Here is a 19,300-nt window from a genome sequence, read left to right as displayed (position 1 = left end):
TGCCAGGAGAAATATCAATAACTTCAGATATGCAGATGACACCACCCTTATGGCAGAAAGTGAAGAAGAACTAAAAAGCCTCTTGATGAAAGTGAAGGAGGAGAGTGAAAAAGTTGGCTTAAAGCTCAACATTCAGAAAACTAAGATCATGGCATCTGGTCCCATTACTTCATGGCAAATAGATGGGGAAACAATGGGAACAGTGACAGACTTTATTTTTCTGGGCTCCAAAATGACTGCAGATGGTGACTGCAGCCATGAAATTAAAAGACACTTACTCCTTGGAAGAAAAGTTATGACCAACCTATACAGCATATTAAAAAGTAGAGACATCACTTTGCCAACAAAGGTCCATCTAGTCAAGGCTATGGTTTTTCCAGTAGTCATGTATGGATGTGAGAGTTGGACTATGAAGAAAGCTAAGCACCAAAGAATTGAAGCTTTTGAACTGTGGTGTTGGAGAACTCTTGAGAGTTCCTTGGACTGCAAGGAGATCCAACCAGTCCATCCTAAAGGAGATCAGTCCTGGGTCTTCATTGTAAGGACTGATGCTGAAGCTGAAACTCCAGTACTTTGGCCACCTGATGCAAAGAGCTGACTCATTTGAAAAGACCCTGATGCTGGGAAAGATTGAAGGTGAGAGAAGGGGACGACAGAGGATAAGATGATTGGATGGCATCACTGCCTCAGTGGACATGAGTTTGAGTAATCTCCAGGAGTTGGTGATGGACAGGGAGGCCTGGCATGTTGCAGTCCATGGGGTGCAAAGAATCAGACACAGCTAAGCAACTGAACTGAGCTGAACTATGCCTGCAATCCCATGCTTTCCTTTATCATTATACTACACAGTGCCAATGTACAGATCTGTCTTCACAGCTTCTGAATGCTCCTTAGTCATATCCTAACAATGTATCCTAAGCATAAAGCTGGCACATAGTGGCCATTAATATGTATCTTCAATAAAGAGAGGTAAGCAAATTTAGGTTCTCTTATTTGAAAAACTCTCCGGCCCCCTAAAACACCTGTCCCTTGCCCCTGCAATAGATCTCCCTCCTCCCTGTAGTCTAGCCTTTTGAAAGAACAGGCTGCACGGCATGTCTGCAGTTCCTCATCCCTTACCCAGCTCCTTTCCTGAGTGCTGACTAGTTTCCACCCCTACCGCTCCCCTACCCTGTTGTCCCCAAGGTCACCAGTGCTGTCCCTCTGGCCAAATCCAATGGATGCTTTTCAGTCCTTGCCTCCCTGGCCTCCTCTGTGTCAATCAACTCTGATCAGCACTCCTTGCCTCGTGACTCCTTTCATAGCCTTTCACTTGGCTTCATTGGCACTGCATCTTCCTTTTCTTCTCCTTCTCTGGCCACTTCTTCTCACTCTCCTTTGAAGACTGTGATTCTTCTCCTCAACACTTAAAGACAGACCCTTAGAACTTCTTAGGGTCTGTCTCAGGCCCCCTTCTCTTCCCAATGTACATTCTGTCCCTGGGAATCTTACTCACTCCCTTAGCTTCATTTACCACATTTCCCCTATAAGTCAACCCAAACCTAAGATGATTTCTCATTTTCCCAGTGAGAAAACCCAGAAAGCTTTTTGACCAAACTGAAAACGTGTACCTTCAGGGATGAGGCTGAAACAGCCAAAATTCTACTTCTATCAGTTAATGGACTTTATTATACATATATTTTGGAGAAGGCAATGGCACCCCACTCCAGTACTCCTGCCTGGAAAATCCCATGGACAGAGGAGCCTGGTAGGCTGTAGTCCATGGGGTCGCTGAGGGTCGGACACGACTGAGCGAATTCACTTTCACTTTTCACTTTCATGCATTGGCGAAGGAAATGGCAACCCACTCCAGTGTTCGTGCCTGGAGAATCCCAGGGACGGGGGAGCCTGGTGGGCTGCCATCTATGGGGTCACACAGAGTCGGACATGACTGAAGTGACTTAGCAGCAGCAGCATACATATATTTAAATTCATATATCATCACAAAGGGCTTCCCAGGTGATGCTAATGGTACAGAATACTGCCAATGCAGGAGACACAAGAGATGCAGGTTCAATCCCTGGGTAAGGAAGATCTCCTGGAGTAAGAAATGGCACCCCACTCCAGTATTCTTGCCTGGAAAATTGAATGGGCAGAGGAACCTGGCAGGCTACAGTCCATGGGGTCACAAAGAGTCAGACACAACTGAGAAATTGAGCACAGCACAGGATCATCATGAAATATAAATATTTATGAATAATACATTGATTCATAAATATGGCTTTCTTTCCACATTCCTAGTTCAATAAATAATTTAATGCATCTTTTAACATGAATTAGCCAAAGCAGTATCTTCCTCATTATTAGGGTCACTTTTTCAGCCATCTTATCTATTTTCCAAAACAGATGACCTTCTCTTCAGTCTAAGTGCAGAATTTGGGCAAGGACACAGCACAATTTGAATCCACATGTAATGCAGCCATTGGAAACTTTATCCCAAGTTACAGGTCCCATTTGCATCACGCTAAGGCAGTTAGTGTTTGGCTTGCATCCTGCAAGAGTATATTCATGACCTCTAAAAACCACTTAATTTTTTTGCCTTTTAAAAATAACCTTTTAGATTTTTTTTTTACTGAAGTATAATATTCATATAGAAAATCATCTAAGCCATAAGTGTTTGGCTTAATGAATAGTCACAGAGTAAAACATCCATATAGCATCAATCAGGCCAAGAAAGAGAACATTTCCAGCAGTCTAGAACCCCTCCCAAATACTATAGTATTGCTTTTTAAAGCACTGTTTATAAAACATCCTTAAAAACACCCAACACATGCAGTTGTGAGGCTGTATTACCAGGAATAGTTATCAAAGCTGGGACTATTGATTCTGTGGCAAGTGACCTATACAGGCAACCATTATTGAGGACATTTCAGGTTAATGGGTCTTGGTCAAACAGTAAAAATAGATAGTGTTTATGGACCACTTACTATGTGCCAAGTATATTTACATATATTAAATAATTTAACCCTAAGTCCTGCTTTGTAGATGAGAAAACTGAGTCAAAGACAGGTTAAGTGAATTTCTAAAAGCCACACAGCTTGTAAATGGCAGGGTCTGGACCCCAAGTCAGGCAGTCTGGCTCCAGAGTCCACAAGCTTAGTCACCATACCATACTGCCCTATCCAGTGGTTTGTTGTTCAAAATAAAGTAAATGAGAGCAAACCCTGTAATATGAGAGACTTTGTAAGGACTCAAATATAAGGTTACTCCCTCTTTCCTTTGGTATGATTTTGGAAAAACAAAACAGCAAAAACCTCACCCTATATTCAAGCTTATATGGTATTTGCAGATGATTCCCAAATATTTATGTCCATCCCAGACCGCTCTTCTAAGCTGCAGACCCACCTAGCCAACAGGCACTTCAAAGTCAGCAGCCCAAATCAAAAGTCATCATCTTCCTAAATCAGCCTTCTGCAAGGTACTCTTCCTCCTTTTGTCCAACGCAGTGAATGTCACCACCAAACCCAGCTGTCCAAGCCAGAAACCTGGATGCTATCAAGGATTCCAGCGTCTTCATTGCTCTTGAAAAAAATCACACTCCCTTCTGCTTTCATCGAAATTGATCTCTCTTCCCAGAAGTTCCTGATTTCTTTATACCACTTGCACAAGTCTCAAGTCCAGAATACCTTTAGACTAACAGCCTACACTCAGTCATAAGGAAAGACAGAGAAGAGGGATCAAAACTCTTCTAGTTCTTTTAACACTGTACACCTCCATCTGATGGACTTATTTTCATTTTCTCTCCCAGTTGGCCCCTCAAGACCCTTCCCACCTCCCTGCCCAGTTTCCATCTCGCTTTCCTTTTCTGGGAAGTATATACCCTGAGTGAGAACACCCACCCTAAATCTCTTCGTTCCAGTCCCTTCCATCTGGAGCCTCAACTTTGGGATAAAAGAGGAAGCGAGGAAGGGAGAAGTGGGCGACGAAAAGGGGGAAAGGAATAAACAGCATGGGATAAACAGAAGCGATCGGAGAGAATGGAGAGATTCACTAGGAAGAAGAGGATGGGGAAAGAGAGATGACAGAGGAAATTGGGAGGTAAGGGGATGTGGGGATGAAACACGGAGAAAGGGACAAGGAGAAGCGGTTGGGGGAAAAGGCAGGGAGAAGGGAAAGGAGAAGGGCAGGCAAAGGACATGGGGAGAACTGGTGCGGAGAAGAGGTGAGGCGAGAGGATCCAGGAGAAGGGATGGAGGATAAGGGTCTGGAGAGGAAAGAACGGAGAGATGGAACGAGAAGAAGACGATGGGAAGAAGGGAGAGGGGAACGGGGAGAAAAGGGTTCGCAGGGGAGGAGAATAGAACAGTGAGGGAGAAGAGGGGACGGTGGCGGAATAGGGGGCGGGAAAGAAGATGGAAGAGCAGGACGAGAAGGAGACTGGGACGCAGAGAGGGGATGCGGAGAACGGGACGGGGAAGGGGGACCGGGCGCTTGGACCGGGAGAAGGGAAGGGAGCGGGGACGCGGGGCGGCGCTGGGGCCGGATCCGGCCGGGGATGGGGCCGGGAAGTCGAGGGGCGGAGGGAGGACGGGCTGGGGGGGCCGCGGCGCGGAGAGCGAGTGGGGGCGGAGGCGGGGGCTCGCGGGCGGAGGGGCGGGGGTTCGGGTTACCGCGCAGAGGGCGGGGGAGGGGAGGGGAGGGGGCGCGGGGCCGCGGCGGCGAATCTCGCATCCTCCGCGGGGCGGCTGTGGAGGAGGCGGCGCCCCGGCGGCGGCGGCGGCGGCGGCGGCGGACGGACCGATCGACGGGCGGGGGCGCGCGGACCGACGGCCGGTCGCCCGGAGCTGCTCGCGGACTGAGAGACAGCGGCGGCGGACGATGCGCAGCCCCAGGCCCCGCACGGGCGGGCGCTGCCCGGGGGGCTGACCGCGCCGGACGGCGCCCCAGGACCGGGCGAGGGAGCCCGCGCGGCGCGGAGGTTAGTGCCCGCGGCTGCCCGGCCCGTCCGGCCGCGCCCGCCGGCCCGCCGGCCTCTCCCGGGCGGCGGTGGCGGCGACCGAGCCGGGGGCTTTGTTCTGAGCCGGAGACAATGGGGGAGGGGGGGCCTGGGCCTGCGGGACGAGGGCTAGCGTGAACGTGAACGTGGGGGCAGGGCTGGGGGTCTTTGTGCTGCGTGTGTCATTGCGTCGGGTGTGTGGCGGCGTGAGTGTGCCGGGGGTGTGGGCAGGGTGTGTGTGTGCTCCTCCGAGTGTGAGTGTGAGCGCGAGTGCATCGCCTAGTGTGAGTCAGTGCGTGTCACTGGGAAGTTGTGTGTCTGCGTGTATGTGTCTGGCCATGTGTACGTGCGTGTCACTATGATGGGGTGTGGGTCAGAGTGAGTGTGTGTCTGGTGAGCGAGTCCTTGTGAGGGAGTGTGGGTGTGTGGTGTGTGTGTGTATGTGTGTGTGTTGCCCGCCTCTGTGGGAGCCATGTGTCAGAATGTGGAGGATGGGTGTGTGACAGACAAACTGAGACAAAGAAACTGAGGGGGGAGAAGTAAAGAGAAACATGGAAGAGACAGGCCAAGCCCAAGCTGGAAGCCTGTCACCCAGACTGTGTTGAGTTTGGGACCAGGATGCCTAGATCAGAATCCCACACAGGGGACAGAGGGAGGTCACCACCAGCCTCGGCCCACGTGGAGGGGGTGGGGAAGGGGAGGTCCAGAAACACAATGAACTCAGTGTGGCGTGGGCTGGGCCCGCAGCCACGGGGTCATAGGCCAGAAAAATATTGTTGCTAATGTCAACTCCTCAAATACCCACAGGGGACACGGTCACAGGCAGCACACATCCACAAGAGATGCCTTCACAGCCATCACATGCCCCTCAGAAGCACTGACAGAGCCAACATACGTTTACAGAAGGTGCTCTGAGAACAGTGCACACCCACAGCAGAAATGGTGCAGCCAACACATTCCCATAGGACTCTGTCAAAGCCAGCACACAGCAAGAGAGACACGGTTGCTGCCAGCACCTTTCCTGAGACACTGCCGGAGCAACATGCATCCACCGGGAACCTGTCACAGCCCACCAACATCTAGGTTGTACTTCAGGGCTGTCTGTACATAGCAGGTGTCTCAGAGACCTGACAGTAACAGGATGCTGTGTTGCAGTCACTCTTACCAACACCTTTTTGTACATCCCATAAGAAACACTTTTAGGTGTCATGCACATGCCACAGACTGAGCAGTCCCAACTGCTGAATAAACTCCCATTAACTTATGATGCTCACACCAAGGCTTCTCACCCATAGACCTCCCAGGGTTACCCTCTGGTTCCTTGAAAACTTGGGGACTTAGATCAGTTTTTCCCTCACCCTGCACCCTGCCATGGTTCTAAGTGTCCCTCCAAGTGCAGCCTCACAGTCTTGAGTTCTTCAGCTCCTATTGCCATCTCCTCTCCCAGGACCACTCAGTGCAACTGGTCTGTCTCTGAAATTCTGTACCTGCATTCCACTCTGCCCACAGCCTCCTGAGTCCTTTGAGCTCCCTGAGGCCCTCACTCCCATTCCACTTACCCTTCAACCTCACAGTGATCTCTTGCCCTTAACCTTTTTGCTTTTTCCTAATCTTCTCTTTCTGCTTTATACTCTCCTTCCAGTTTATATGTCCAAGACCATCACTTCACCCACTCTTTGACCACTCTGTTCCGTTGTTATTGTCTTTAGACCACCCGTCCCACAAAGTCTCAACCCAGCTGGAATCATTTCCCAACCACACCAAGTGATGCTTCTATAAATTCATGCTTCTATAAATTGCACCCTCAACTGGGCCCTCCATAAATAAACAAATAGATGAAATATTTTCTAGTTTTTTACATCCCTTCACCTTACATCCCTCATTGTCTTCAGCAGATTAATTAGTCAACCCACTGGATCATTTATTCTGCAAACACCTATTAAGCACCTACTATGTGCCAAGCAGTGTGATAGGCGCTAGCATTACAAGGGTGAGCAAAATAGACGTGGTCCTTGCCCTTATGGAGCTTACAGGCCATGGGCTGAGCACGGTGATGTGGCAGCACGTAGCAGGCCAACCTGAGCCCTTGAAGGGGAACTAGAAGAGGGTTTGGGAAGGAAGTGGCATTGAAGCTTATGCTTGATAGATAAGTAAGAGGCTACCAAGCAAAGGAGAGGTGGCGGTGAGGTGGAGCGTGTGGAGAGTATGCCAAACCAATGGAGCAGCACTGGAAAACCCACATTAAGAAAGTATTGTATGTCTGAGGGGGAAAGCAATCCAATGAGCCTGGCACTGATAGCACGACGTGAGGGTAGGTCAGAGAGTCTGGGAGAGGTGAGGAAGGGTTAGTTAGGTTGTGCGCTTCTTCTAGGTCACATGAGTGCTTCCCGAACCCGGGGATAATTGAAAGTCACCGAATCATTTGAAGCTGTGGTGTGATATGATCAGATTTGTCTTACAGAGACCACTCTGACAGCAGTGTGGAGACTACAGGGAGGCATCTGAAAGGAAGGGGATAGCTGGCTGTTGTAGGAACCCAGGAGGGGATAATGCTGGGCTGAACTGGAAGAATGGCAGTAGAGGTCGAGATAGTAGGTAGCTTCAAGAATACTTTAAGCAGAGGGGTCAGAAGGACTCAGTGACAGAATGGATACGGGGGCTGAAGGAGAGGGAAGAAGGAAGGAAGAGCAGACACAACAGACAGACCTGGTCTGTCGGCCACTCGGAAAGTTGAGGCCATCCAGTTTGAATTCCCTCGACTGTTGCAGATCCCATCCACTTCAGCCTCAGGGGAGACCTCACTCAACGAAGTACTCTTGAGTCTTATCCATGTGTCTGGTTTCTCCCTGTGCACTCATTCCTCCTATGAGCACATGAAGAGCCTCCAGGCTCTCCTACTTTCCTGCATTCTGAAATACCTGACTATCTAAGACACTCTCTCGCTTTGCTTCACTGCCGTGTTTTGTGAAAAGCTCTTCTGCACCGAACTGTTCCCACCTCCTGACTTCCCATTTATTCCTGCCCCATCTATGTAACTGCTCTCCCTAAGATAACATGACTTCTTGTTTGCCAAATTAGGGGCTTTTTTCAAAAGTCCTCAACTGCTTGACCTCTTGGAAGGGTCCAACATTGTTGACTGTTATTTCCTCTTTGAATCATTCATGTCTTATGCCTTTTGAACCACTATTTTATTCTGTCAACATTTGATGAGCTCTCGTGTCCCAACCACACTGCTAGGTGCTGGGAATATGATGATGGAAGACACTGTTCCTACCCTCGGCAAAGGAGACAGGCAAATAAACAGATGATGATACAGTAGGGTGGGATCTGTGCATCCCTCTCTCAAAACACCTCCTGACTGTTCCTTCTCTGTCTACTTTGGGGGCTCCTTTGGGTGGCACCTAGGGCTTCCCAAGTGGCGCTAGTGGTAAAGAATCTGCCTGCCAATACAGGAGACACAGAAGATACTGGTTTGATCCCTGAGTCAGGAAGATCCCCTGGAGGAGAAAATGGCAAACCGCTTCAGTATTATTACCTGGAAGATCCCATGGACAGAGGAGCCTGGCAGGCGACAGTCCATGAGGTCTCAAAGACTGGACATGACTGAGGGACTGAGCATGCATGCATGCTATGTGTGATTGAGTGACCCCTAAGTGGTACGATTTCTTAGAGGTCTGACTTGGACCTTCTTATCTCACTGTATACACCCCTCTGGGTGATCTATCGCATTCATTTCCAGGGCTTTAGTTATCATCTGAGTAAGCTGATGACTCCCAAATAACTCTTCCAGATCTCTCTTCAGACACCCAGACCTGCAGACTTGCTTCCTTTTGGATTTTTACTACTGAGCCCATACTATAGAGTCCCCTAAGATGTCCCATACCTGAGCTTATCTTTCCTTCCTCCCCAAAACCACCGTCTCCACTCAGTCAACAAGCTACAAAGCCAGAAATTAACTGTAGCCACTCTCTTCTCTACATGTCCTATAACCTAGAACCTCTTGGTTCTCCTTCCTTCCCAGCTTTCTCTGATGTGCCATCCCCTTTTATCCATGGGCTCAGCTACTGCCTCCATCTCACCATATTTTCACATGAATTACAGCAAGAGCCTCCTAACTTGTCTCCCTAGACAAGTTTACTTCTAGTCTGCTCTTCCCTCTTCCAATCCAATCTTTTCCGTAAAATGCAAATCCAGCCATAGCATTCCCTGCTTGCGTTCTTTAGTATCCTTACACTATCTTGGGTGAAATTTCTACATCAGTGAGGCTTCAGAGATCTGTCACGATCAGACTTCCCCCAGCCTCCCCAGCCTCATAGCCTGTCCTGTTTCCATAGTTCCCTCACATTGCAAGTCCCAGCCATACTGAATTCCTTGTCATTCTCCAAAGACTCTGCATTCTTCCATGCTTCTGGCCCTTTAGACATACTGCTCTCTGCCTGAAAAGCCCTTTACTCCCTTTGTCTCCTGGCTGACCCCTTCCCATCCTCAGCTCTCTTCTCAAGCTCTCCCTCTCCTGACCGCCAGACCAGCTTGGAATCCTCTTGCCTCACTGTTGTCGTTGCCTCTTTGCTTTTTCTCTCTCTGCCTGGGCTGGGGTGTCCTTAATGGCAAGGTTGCATGTTATTCATCTTCACATCCCCCAGGTTCCTCTATAGACGCTTGGCAATGAACAAATGAGTGAATGAGGCACCTCACAGCTCCTCCCTCACTCTCATTCACTCTTCAGAAGACTGACTCCTGGTCTCAGCTGCCCAACAATAGAGTCATTTCCACACATGCCCACTTACCCAGTAGAGATGTTTCCAGTCCCCTCCCCCACAAGTTGTCCTTCCTCCCACTACACTCTCCTCTTCTTTCTCTTTCACCTGGGCTTCTCTTTTCCTGGATCCTCTTCCTCTCCCCCAGTCTGTACTTTATTTCTCTTTCATTCAGCTGCCAAATATCTAATAAACACCAGAAATTTGCAGATCCAAATCTGTTGGACCATGTGGTTGTTGGGGTTCTTGGAGGGAGTGGAAGCTGAGGAAGCTGTGACATGCTATCAGGCCACAGGACCTCGTTTCTGCTCCATCTGTTCTACTCCACCAGGCCCCCTTCCTAGTAGGTGTCACAGGTTGCCCCTTCTGCTAACAGACCCCTCACACATACCACGCTGTGCCCTCCTGTTCCTGGCACCCAGACCCTTCCCGTATCAGGTTCCCAGATACTTGTGCCCTCTTCCTCTTTTTTTCCGTCAGTAGTAACAGAAGTAAGATCAGACTTTCTGATGCCCTGGCACCTGCAAGCAAAAGCCCCTCTGATGGGTTCAAGCTATTGGATCCCATCGCCTTCCTGGGTTCCTGCTGCCTGCCCCTCCCTTCAGCTCCGGGTAATCCTCTTCCTTCTGGGCATTTAAGCCTCTGCCACTTAGGAGGGGTTTCTCAGTTCCTCTGTCCCCTTTGAGAGGGCATCTCTTCCTGGCAGTCCACCTAGAACCCCCAGGCCTGTTGTTTATGTTTTTCTGTCTAAATTGCTCAATGGAGGGAGCTATTTCTTCTCAGAGCCTGGAACACACTCTCATATTCTTGGTGAGGAGGGAGGAAAGGAAGGAGGAAAGGAAAGAGGAAAGGAGGGCTATACTTCACACCTTCCAGTCACACCATTTGTCACCTGGATCACCTTAGCTTCTCTGAGCTTCCCTTTCCTCAGTTGAATATGGAGGTAACAGTAGAGTTGTTTTGAGGATTGAGAAAGAAAACAGCTATTAAATGTTCGACTCTTAATTTAGTTTGTTTTACTTCCACAATCTCAGTCCCTCCACTACTCTTCTTCTCAACGTCTCATTTCCCCAAACTCGTTCTTCCCTCTACATCTCCAACTTCTCTGCCTTCTCACCGGCCTCCTGTGTAGCCTGGACTCTCCTTGTGAGAGTTAGACCTTAAGACCAGGCTCTTGCTGCTCATCCCACCACCCCTCGCTCCCTCACCCTGCCCTGCCCATCCCTGTCCAAGCCTCCCAACCTGTGAACGCCATGAAGGCAGGGATGTGGTCTGTCCAGGTACTGCTATGTCTCTACTGCTTAGTATGGTGTTTGGCACATTGTAGGTCTTTAATAGATACTAACTGAACAGATGTGTCAATGAATGCGCTAGACCCATCCCTCCTATTTTTCCCTTCGTCTTCTAGAAACCTCCAAGCCTCCTCTGGTCATTTCCCCTCTCACCACCTGACCTCACGCCCACCTGACCCTCAGCCTAGACTCGTAACTGCCTTGTCACTGATCACCTCTGATCCACCTTGTGTGCACACTGGAATTACTCTCCTACCCAGAGTTCTCCTCAGGCACCTTCCCTGTTTGGTTGCCTGGCCACTTCCATGACCCTTTATCAGGCTGCTCCAGGTCCTCCAGCAGAGAAGCAATGTTGTAGATGAGAAAGCACTAACTTTGGAGTCTGTTGGAGCTGTGTTCCAGATAATCCTCTGCTACCTGCTCTGAGTTTTTGTCTCCTCACCTGTAGAATAACACTTACCCTAGGGTTATTGTGAATGTCTGGCACACAGTAGCAGCAGACATTCATTGAGCCTTCACTGTGTGCAGGCCACCATGCTAAGTTTTTTGTGCCATTCTTTCATTTAACTCCCCTATCAAATATATAAAGCAGGCACTTTGATCCCCATTTTACAAAAGAGAAAACTCAGGCCTAGAAAGATTAAACAATTTTCCCAGGATTACACCATAAGTGGCAGAGTCTGAATTTGACTCAGCAGAGCCCATCTTCTTAACCACTGTAGTAATAGCTCGTGCTTGTGCACTTATAAAATGCCTACTGTATGCCACACACTATTCTAACTGCAAGTACACTGTAGTGTTATTATTGTTCCTATTTTATAAATGGAAGCACTGAACATTTAAATGGTTCACTAAAGGTTACATAACTAGCAAGTGAGAAGCTGGAGAGAAATCCCAGAGTTGGTTTGGCCCAAGTCCAGTCTTCGGCATTGTCCCGTCCTTCCTCACCATGACACATTGCCTCTCTTTTCGAGGTGTGCAGTAAGCACATGTTGAAGGATGAATCTATGCTGACATCTTGTGTATGGCTAGTTCATTCATTCCCTGTCGTTTCCCATTGCAGGAGGCTTGCTCCCTTAGGAGTCTCCTGAAATGATTCTCCCCAAGATCACTATGACCTTATTACTGCTAAAACCAATGGTCATTTCTCAGTCTTCGTCTTACTTGGCCTCTCAGCAGCATTGGACTCTACTGACCCCTCCATCCTTGTTGAAATGCTATCTCCTTAACTTCTGAGATATGGCCTCCTCTTTGTTCTCCAAGAAGAATCAAGCTCTCCTTGGCTGCCCCTTGAATGTACTCTTCCCCAGGTTTCTGTCCTAGTCTCTTTTTTCTCTCCACATATCCTAGCTGATGGGTCTCCGCACCCATGGCTCTCAGTTACTCCTTGGTTGGTCCAAATCCATATCTCCAAACAGACCTCTCTCCTCAGCTCCATACCTGCAAATCTAACTGTGTGAGGGACATCCCCATGAGAAGACCCCAACAGGCACCCCCAAAATAGCTCTCCTCTGTGGTATCCTAATGGCCCCACATTAGTCATCAGACCAGCACCAACTGGAGTCAGCCTAGAGCTCTTCTATTCCCTCACCCTTCCTGAAGGGTCGGTGACCAAGTCTTGTCAACCTCACCTCCTCACATTTTTCTTCTGTGTCTCCTCTGTCCCACTGCTACTGGCCTGGGCTGCAAACACCTTATCCTTGGTGCCCCTCCTCCCGTGGGTCCTCTTCTCCAGGTCTCCATTGTCTTGCTAGGTCTCTCCCTTCAGCTCCCCTGTAATTTCTGCCTCGCTCCATCTTTCCCTTCTCCATGAATCTCAGGCAATGTGGAGTGCATACTCCTGGGATAAGATCAAGGCTATGTCAAAAGAAGGGCAAAAATAATCACTCTTTAGGTTTTGGTAAGCTAAGTCTAGATGATAAAACTTTAAAGATAACCACAAGAAATAGAGAAATAAAATGGATAACTTTAAAGTCAGTGAAGTGATAAAGACATACTAGAAATGATAAGAACCTAATTCTGAAGAGTAACTTTTCAGGGGGAGGGAGAAGCCATGCAACTGGAGTGGGTACAGTCCACAACTAGATTAGTAATCGTTAAATAAATAAATGTTTTATTAAAAAAAAAAAGAAAAGGGTATGTTAACTCAGGACAGTTGTTTCACTCCCAGCCCGTTTCCTCACTGAAAGGTGGGACGCCTCCCTGACCCGGGCTGTTAGGATGATTAAGATGATTAAATAAGGCACCGTCTATGAATTGCCAGCACACTAACAGCTCAGAAAAGAAATTTTCCTTCTGCCTTCTCTGCTCACATCCGTCCCAGCCTCTCCCTGAGGTGCCTAATGGGAACCAGTCCTCGGGAGGGACAGAGCCAGGCCCGGGCACTGCCCAGCTGCCCATCCATGAGGTTGTCCAGGGGACATTCAGGGGAGCCAGCTTGTCAGCCTTCTCCTCTTCCTCCTGTCCTCACTCCTCCTTTCCTCTTTTCTGCTCCCCACACCCGCTCCCCAGCCCTAACTCCTTCCTTTATTTATGCCCCCCCTCACTCCAGCCCAGCTGTTCCCTTCTCTGACTTGCCTCCCCTTTCTGTGTGAACTCCTCACTCTTTCCTTTGCCGACACACACTCACTCTCCCCGAGTCTTGCTCCCAGTCATCCCCTGTGAGAACTCTCGCCTCTCTTCCTTTCTCCTTTATGCCTGGCCCTGTACCTCCACCTCTGTTTGCCCAAGACTACCCTCTTCTTCCTCCACTTCTGGGCCATTCTGCCTTTTGCAGCCCCCTCCTCACCCTGTTGTCTTTCTGGTCCCTGCCCCTTCCTGGCCCTGGGACAGGAAGTTGAGGGAGGAGGCCTGTGAGGTGCCAGCTCCCCAAGCCTGCTTCCCCTCTGCACCTCAGGCCACTCCTCTGCTTCCTCCTGGAGCACCCTTCCCTTATGGTCCCCCTGCGACTCCCCCACAGCCCACCTCTTTCCTCTCCCATGTTCCCCCTGCTCCCAGGTCCTGTAGACACACAGGCTGTGTGTGTGTGTTGGAAGGGCGGGGGGGTGTGGATTGACATCACATTGCAGGCCCCAATGAACAGTCTTGCCCCTCCCCCTCCTAATGAGAACCAGCTGTGGTTCCAGAGGCCCAGATGTGGGGCTAGAGGGGGAGAGCAGGATGGAGCCAGAGGACAGAGTAATAGGCCCGGGACGGGGCAAGGGCATGTAGCAAGGAGATCTGGGCGGGGGAAGCACTGTGACCAGTCTAGGGGGAGAAAGAAGACAGATCTGGGTAGGAGGCAGGACAGACTGGGAAAACAGACAAGATGGATGGTTTAGACCAGATCTGGGGGAAGGGGTGGGACAGACCTGGAGAGGGAAAGAGACAGGAACAGGGAGGAGGAGCAAGTCTTGGGGAAGAAGCAGTGAGAAACCCTGGACAGATGGGGAGATGGTGCTGAGAAGAGGGTTGGAGAGAGGATGAGACAGTCTCGGGAGAGAGTCTGGAGTTCGAGTTTGGAGCTGGAAGCCCTGGAGCAGGAAGTGATGAGGCACAGTCCAGACAGGCCTCAGGGACCTCAAGGTCACAGCTGCAGCCGCAGAGCTGACCACGAGTGCCCCGGCAGCGTGTGTGAGAGCGTGCCGGCGTGTGGGTGGGTCTGCCAGTGAGAGTCTGCACAGGGGTGAATGTGGTCTGTCTGTGTCCATGAGAGGAAGGGTGTGTGTGAGTGTGTGTGTGTGTGTGTGTATGTGTGTGCCTGCTTGTCTACGTGAGGCCTATGGGAAAGTGTCTTTCTGTGTGTATGTGTCTATGTGGACAAAAGCATGCCTGTGTGTGTCTGTACGTGTGCCTGCATGTGTGGATAGTGGAGGAAGGTTCCAGGTGAATGAATGCGTGTGTGTGAGTGATAACCTGCTTCTCTGTATGTGTGAGGAAGGGTATCTCTGTATATGTAAGAGTAGCCTCTGTCTATGTGAGTGTGTGTATGGAGTGTGCCAGTCTGCCCGTACTCGAGTCTGTGCATCTGTGTGCCTGGCTATGTGTGGGCCTGTGACTTCATGAGGAGGCACCTTTGTGCGTCCACTGTGAGGGTGTATGCAGGAGTTTGCACTGGACAGGGACCCAGGATGGCACCAGGAGGGCACCAAGGTCTGCACGACTTGGGAGAAGGGACATCTGCCTGGGCCTGGATGCCTCCTCAAGGCTGATCACTCACCTGAGAGTTAACTCACACCATTCATGCATCTTTTCATTCAGAAAATGTGCTGATCATGTGCCATGCCCTGTGCTACACAAAATGGTGATTAAGATACAGTCCTGGCCCTCGAACAGCTGACATTCTGTCTCTGGGTGCAGAGAACCCTAATATAGAATGTAAGAAGTACATTGACCTCACTGTCCATTATCTTCTCTGCCCACCCTGCTTTCTCTGCACTGACTGATTAAATGAACAGGACCCGTTCCTAACCCTTGACCCTTACCCTAGTCTCGAGGCCTAGATCCCCGACCCTGGCCGCTGTACCACCTCTGTACATCGAGCCTCTCCCCTCTCTGGTCAGGCCTGTGTTTACTCTGCCCTTCTTGTTCTCAATTCCTCTGATCTGTTATTCCATGTGGCAGCTCCTTAGGCTTTGCAGACTTGACCTCTGGGAAGAGGGGTCTTAGTGAGCCCTCCAACTCTGAAGCCAGGATGAGGCTTCATCCCTCATCAGGGATGGTGCTGGGAACCCAGGTGAGAGCACCTACAAAGTGCCCAACTCTGGGCTCCCATTTCCATCACCTGTAATTTTCACAAAACCGCAGATAGTAGGCATTACCATGGCCGCTATATGGATTAGGAAAATAACATTCAGACTGGACTCAAACTTCGGGGTCCCAGCTCTTTTCATTGCTTCACACAGGTGGGAGAGATGGGGTTGGAAGTATAAGTAGAGGGTCAGAAATTCTTATCCCTGGGGAGGACAGGAAGTCCTAGAGCAGAGCAAATCTCGAAAGACCAAAGGACACACTTCAGTAGCCACTTCTGTGGCCACACATCTGACCGTGGTGCCTTGGGGCACAGGCTCACGTGCATCCATGTGTGACCGAGTTGGCATGTCCAGTGACATTTCCCCTTCTGTCAGTAGGTGAAGGTGGTGGTGTGCAGTTATGAGATTCTGGCCATGCATTCTGCACTGATTGCCTGCTCTCACGATACCTCTACCAAGTGCTGGAGAACCTGAGACTAAGACCCTCAAGCTGCTGCCCTTAGGGATCTTCTGATTGAGTGTGGCAGGAGAGGAGAATCGGGCAGACACATGAGCAAAACAGGGCTGCTATGCAGTCTGTTGTCAGTGTGCATCCAAAGCAGTGAGAGCCCAGTAGGCTACACAGTAGGCACTGCAGGGAGGTCAAGGAGATAGCATAGAAACATCCACAGAAGACAGCATCTTGAAGTTCGAGCAGGAGACGGCCAGTTGGACAGGACCTTTAAAGGATATCTCAGGACGAGAGCATTGTTCATACAAGGCAAGAAGTTGTGGGGGGAACAGTTGAGGGGTTTAGTGTAGGAACGCAGGCTGCAGTGGGGGAAAGTGAATGTGAGGCACAGTGGAGAGATGGCGGGGCTCAAGTCAGGAAGGTGTATTAAGGGGGTTGGGCTTTGTCATGTGAATAGACATTCTATACTTAGTGTCCATGAACCCTTAAAACTGCAGACACAGTTTGGGTGTATGCATCTGCTTTCTTTTTATCCAGAGTGGGCAGCAGTTTTCTGCCATCAGCAGCGGTGAACCAGTGGAAACCTTTTGTCAGGGGTGGTTTGGCGAGAGTTGTGAGGATAGCTCCAGTGAGGAGGACGTGGATTAAGGGGTCCAATCCAGGAGGCACAGGGAGGATAAAGGACTGTGGAAGGAATCGAAAGGAGGGATGACAGTGCTTGGACCTGGACAGCAGCAGTGTGAAAACAGGAAAGTGCAGGCTTGAGATAGTGTCTCACTGAGATAGTCAGGTTTTGACTGAAGAAGAGCAAGGAAAGCAAGGAGAGTTTCTGAGTGGTGATGCTGTTCGCAGGAAAGGGAAGGGAGGAAGAAAATCAGGTTGAGGTGAAGGTTAGGAATACCTTGTAAGGGAGTCCGTTTTCTGAGGGGTTACGTGTCTCCAGCACTCTCCAGAGCTGGAGATTGCAAAGTCATCAGCAAATAGACATAAAATGATCAATACTAAAGCTGAAGCTCCAATACTTTGACCATTTGATGCAAAGAGCCAACTCATTGGAAAAGATCCTGATGCTGGGAAAGATTGAGGGCAGAAGGATAAGATGGTTAGATAGCATCACCAACTGAATGAACATGAGTTTGAGCAAACTCCAGGAGATAGTAAAGGACAAGGAAGCCTGGAGTGCTGCAGTCCATGGGGTCACAATGAGTCAGACACAACTGAGCAACTGAACAACAAAGAAAATAAAATGACTGATAAACATTTTTAATTGAAGGCATGGGAGGGGATAAGATCACCGAGGCAGTGTGAAAAGTGGGAAAATGTGCGGCCCTGGACTGAATCCTGAGGGGCACCAGTTTTTAAGGGCAGAGGAAGAACTTGCCCAGGAGACTGAAGAGTGGACATAGAAGCACAGTGGAAGCAAGAGGTGGGGTGTCACCATGTGAAGCCAAGAGGGCTAGGCTTCAAGAAGCCAGGGATCAGTGATTCAGTATTCCAGAATGATGCAACAAGATGAAAAAGTGTCCATTGGATGCAGAGTGTAGTGATGGTTGGAAGCTTAGTGAAAGCAGTGTCACGGGAGAGGAAGCCTCTCTGCATAGACAGAGGAGGGTGTGAGAAGTGAGGAACTGGCAGAAGCGAGCAAACCTTTCTCCACTGATTCTGCCCTCACTCAGTCACTAAAGGCCTTCCTGGGACTTTAGGCCTCCTTCTCCTTGAATATCAGCAGTATTTTAAATGCTGTCTCCCTTAGCATTGTTGGCACCAGCCTTCCCTGGATTTTTTTCTCTCTCTTTGGCCAGTTAAGGATGCCTGTGTTCAGCTAATGGTTCGGGCCAGAAATTTGCCCATCATCCTTGACTCTTCCCACTCCTCATTCTCTGCCTTCAAGCCGTCGTCAAGTCCTGGCCATTCTACCTGCTAAACCTCCCGCAGAGCTATCCACTTCTCCCCATGTTCATTGCTGACAGTCATCCAAGACTCCATCAGAGCCACACCCTGGCCTGATGTGTCGTGAGGGCTGTCCTAAGATAACTTCCCCATCTGTGTGATCCTGTGTTTACAAAGGGGCAGCAGCGGTGATTTTCACAAGATGTAAGTCATATTGCAGTACCCTCTCTTAGAATGCTTTCATGGCTTCCATTTGTCCTCAGCATAAAGTTCAGATCATCAGTATGGCCTCTGACCCCCTGCCCCATTTCATCCCTTCTGCCTCGGCACTCTATACCGCACACACACGCCCTACCCACCCCCAGACACTCTCAGCCCTTTCTTGACAGTAGACTCTAAGCCTCTCTTTCTGTTCCTTCTTCTGAGTCTTCTCTCATTCTCTGTTCCCCTTCTCTTCCCACCGTTGTCTAGCTAACACCTACATTAAGTAGATCCTGACTTGAATGCTGTTTCCTCGGAGAAGCACTCGCTGACTCCTTACTGTGATCAGCCCCGCCTTGCTCTCACAGCTCCCTGCACCTCTCCCTCGAGGCCCACACCACACTGCTAATTACTTGTCCAGTTCCTGGACTGTTTTCTTTATTCACTGGTATGTCTTCAGTTTCTCCACATAGCAGGTACTCAATCTCTTGTTGAAGAGAGTAGAGAGGGAAGTGGAGCCAAAGGGGTGTGTGTGTGTGTGTGTGTGTGTGTGTGTGTATGGGGGAGAGGGAAAAAGAGACAGAGAGAGAGGAAGGGAGAGAGAGACTTAAGCATATTTAAATGTTAATAGAAGACTGGCAGAGAGGAAAATGTTGAGGTTCAGATGACATTGCCAAGCACATGGTTATTGAGGTATTAGTCCTGAATGAGAAGAAAAATGAGAAAGAACTGGCCACATGTTTAAGTCTAGAGATGGAAAGAAGGGAATCTGAAGGCATTCAGACCTGAACAATAGGAATAAAACAATCTGCTGGGAGATTGGGGGGGGGGGGGGTGGGGGCGGGGGAGCGGGGGGCAGGAATCAGGATGGATAGGACCTTTCAGTTAAAGGCTACGGTGGATCCTGAGGAGCTTCCTGGGCCCAAGATGGTTTGAGGCAGCATGAGGGCCCTGTGGGGAGTTGAACACACTTCAGTCCTGATGTGGCCTGGACCCCAGCCTCC

At 49.7% G+C, this 19,300-nt stretch overlaps 1 protein-coding gene across 1 annotated transcript in view; it reads left to right on the top strand.

The window, feature by feature from the left end:
- The first annotated feature begins 4,807 nt into the window (after positions 1–4,807).
- DCHS1 (dachsous cadherin-related 1) overlaps positions 4,808–19,300 on the top strand; it is a 36,588-nt gene continuing 22,095 nt past the window's right edge. Inside the window, exon 1 of the mRNA XM_025266550.3 lies at positions 4,808–4,957. The gene's annotated coding sequence lies outside the window, so the exon portion shown is untranslated. The remainder of the gene's footprint in view (positions 4,958–19,300) is intronic.

This window comes from Bubalus bubalis, chromosome 16 (assembly GCF_019923935.1).
Source record: "Bubalus bubalis isolate 160015118507 breed Murrah chromosome 16, NDDB_SH_1, whole genome shotgun sequence".
Taxonomy (NCBI): Eukaryota; Metazoa; Chordata; class Mammalia; order Artiodactyla; family Bovidae; genus Bubalus; species Bubalus bubalis.
This window is presented reverse-complemented; position numbering and strand designations above follow the sequence as displayed.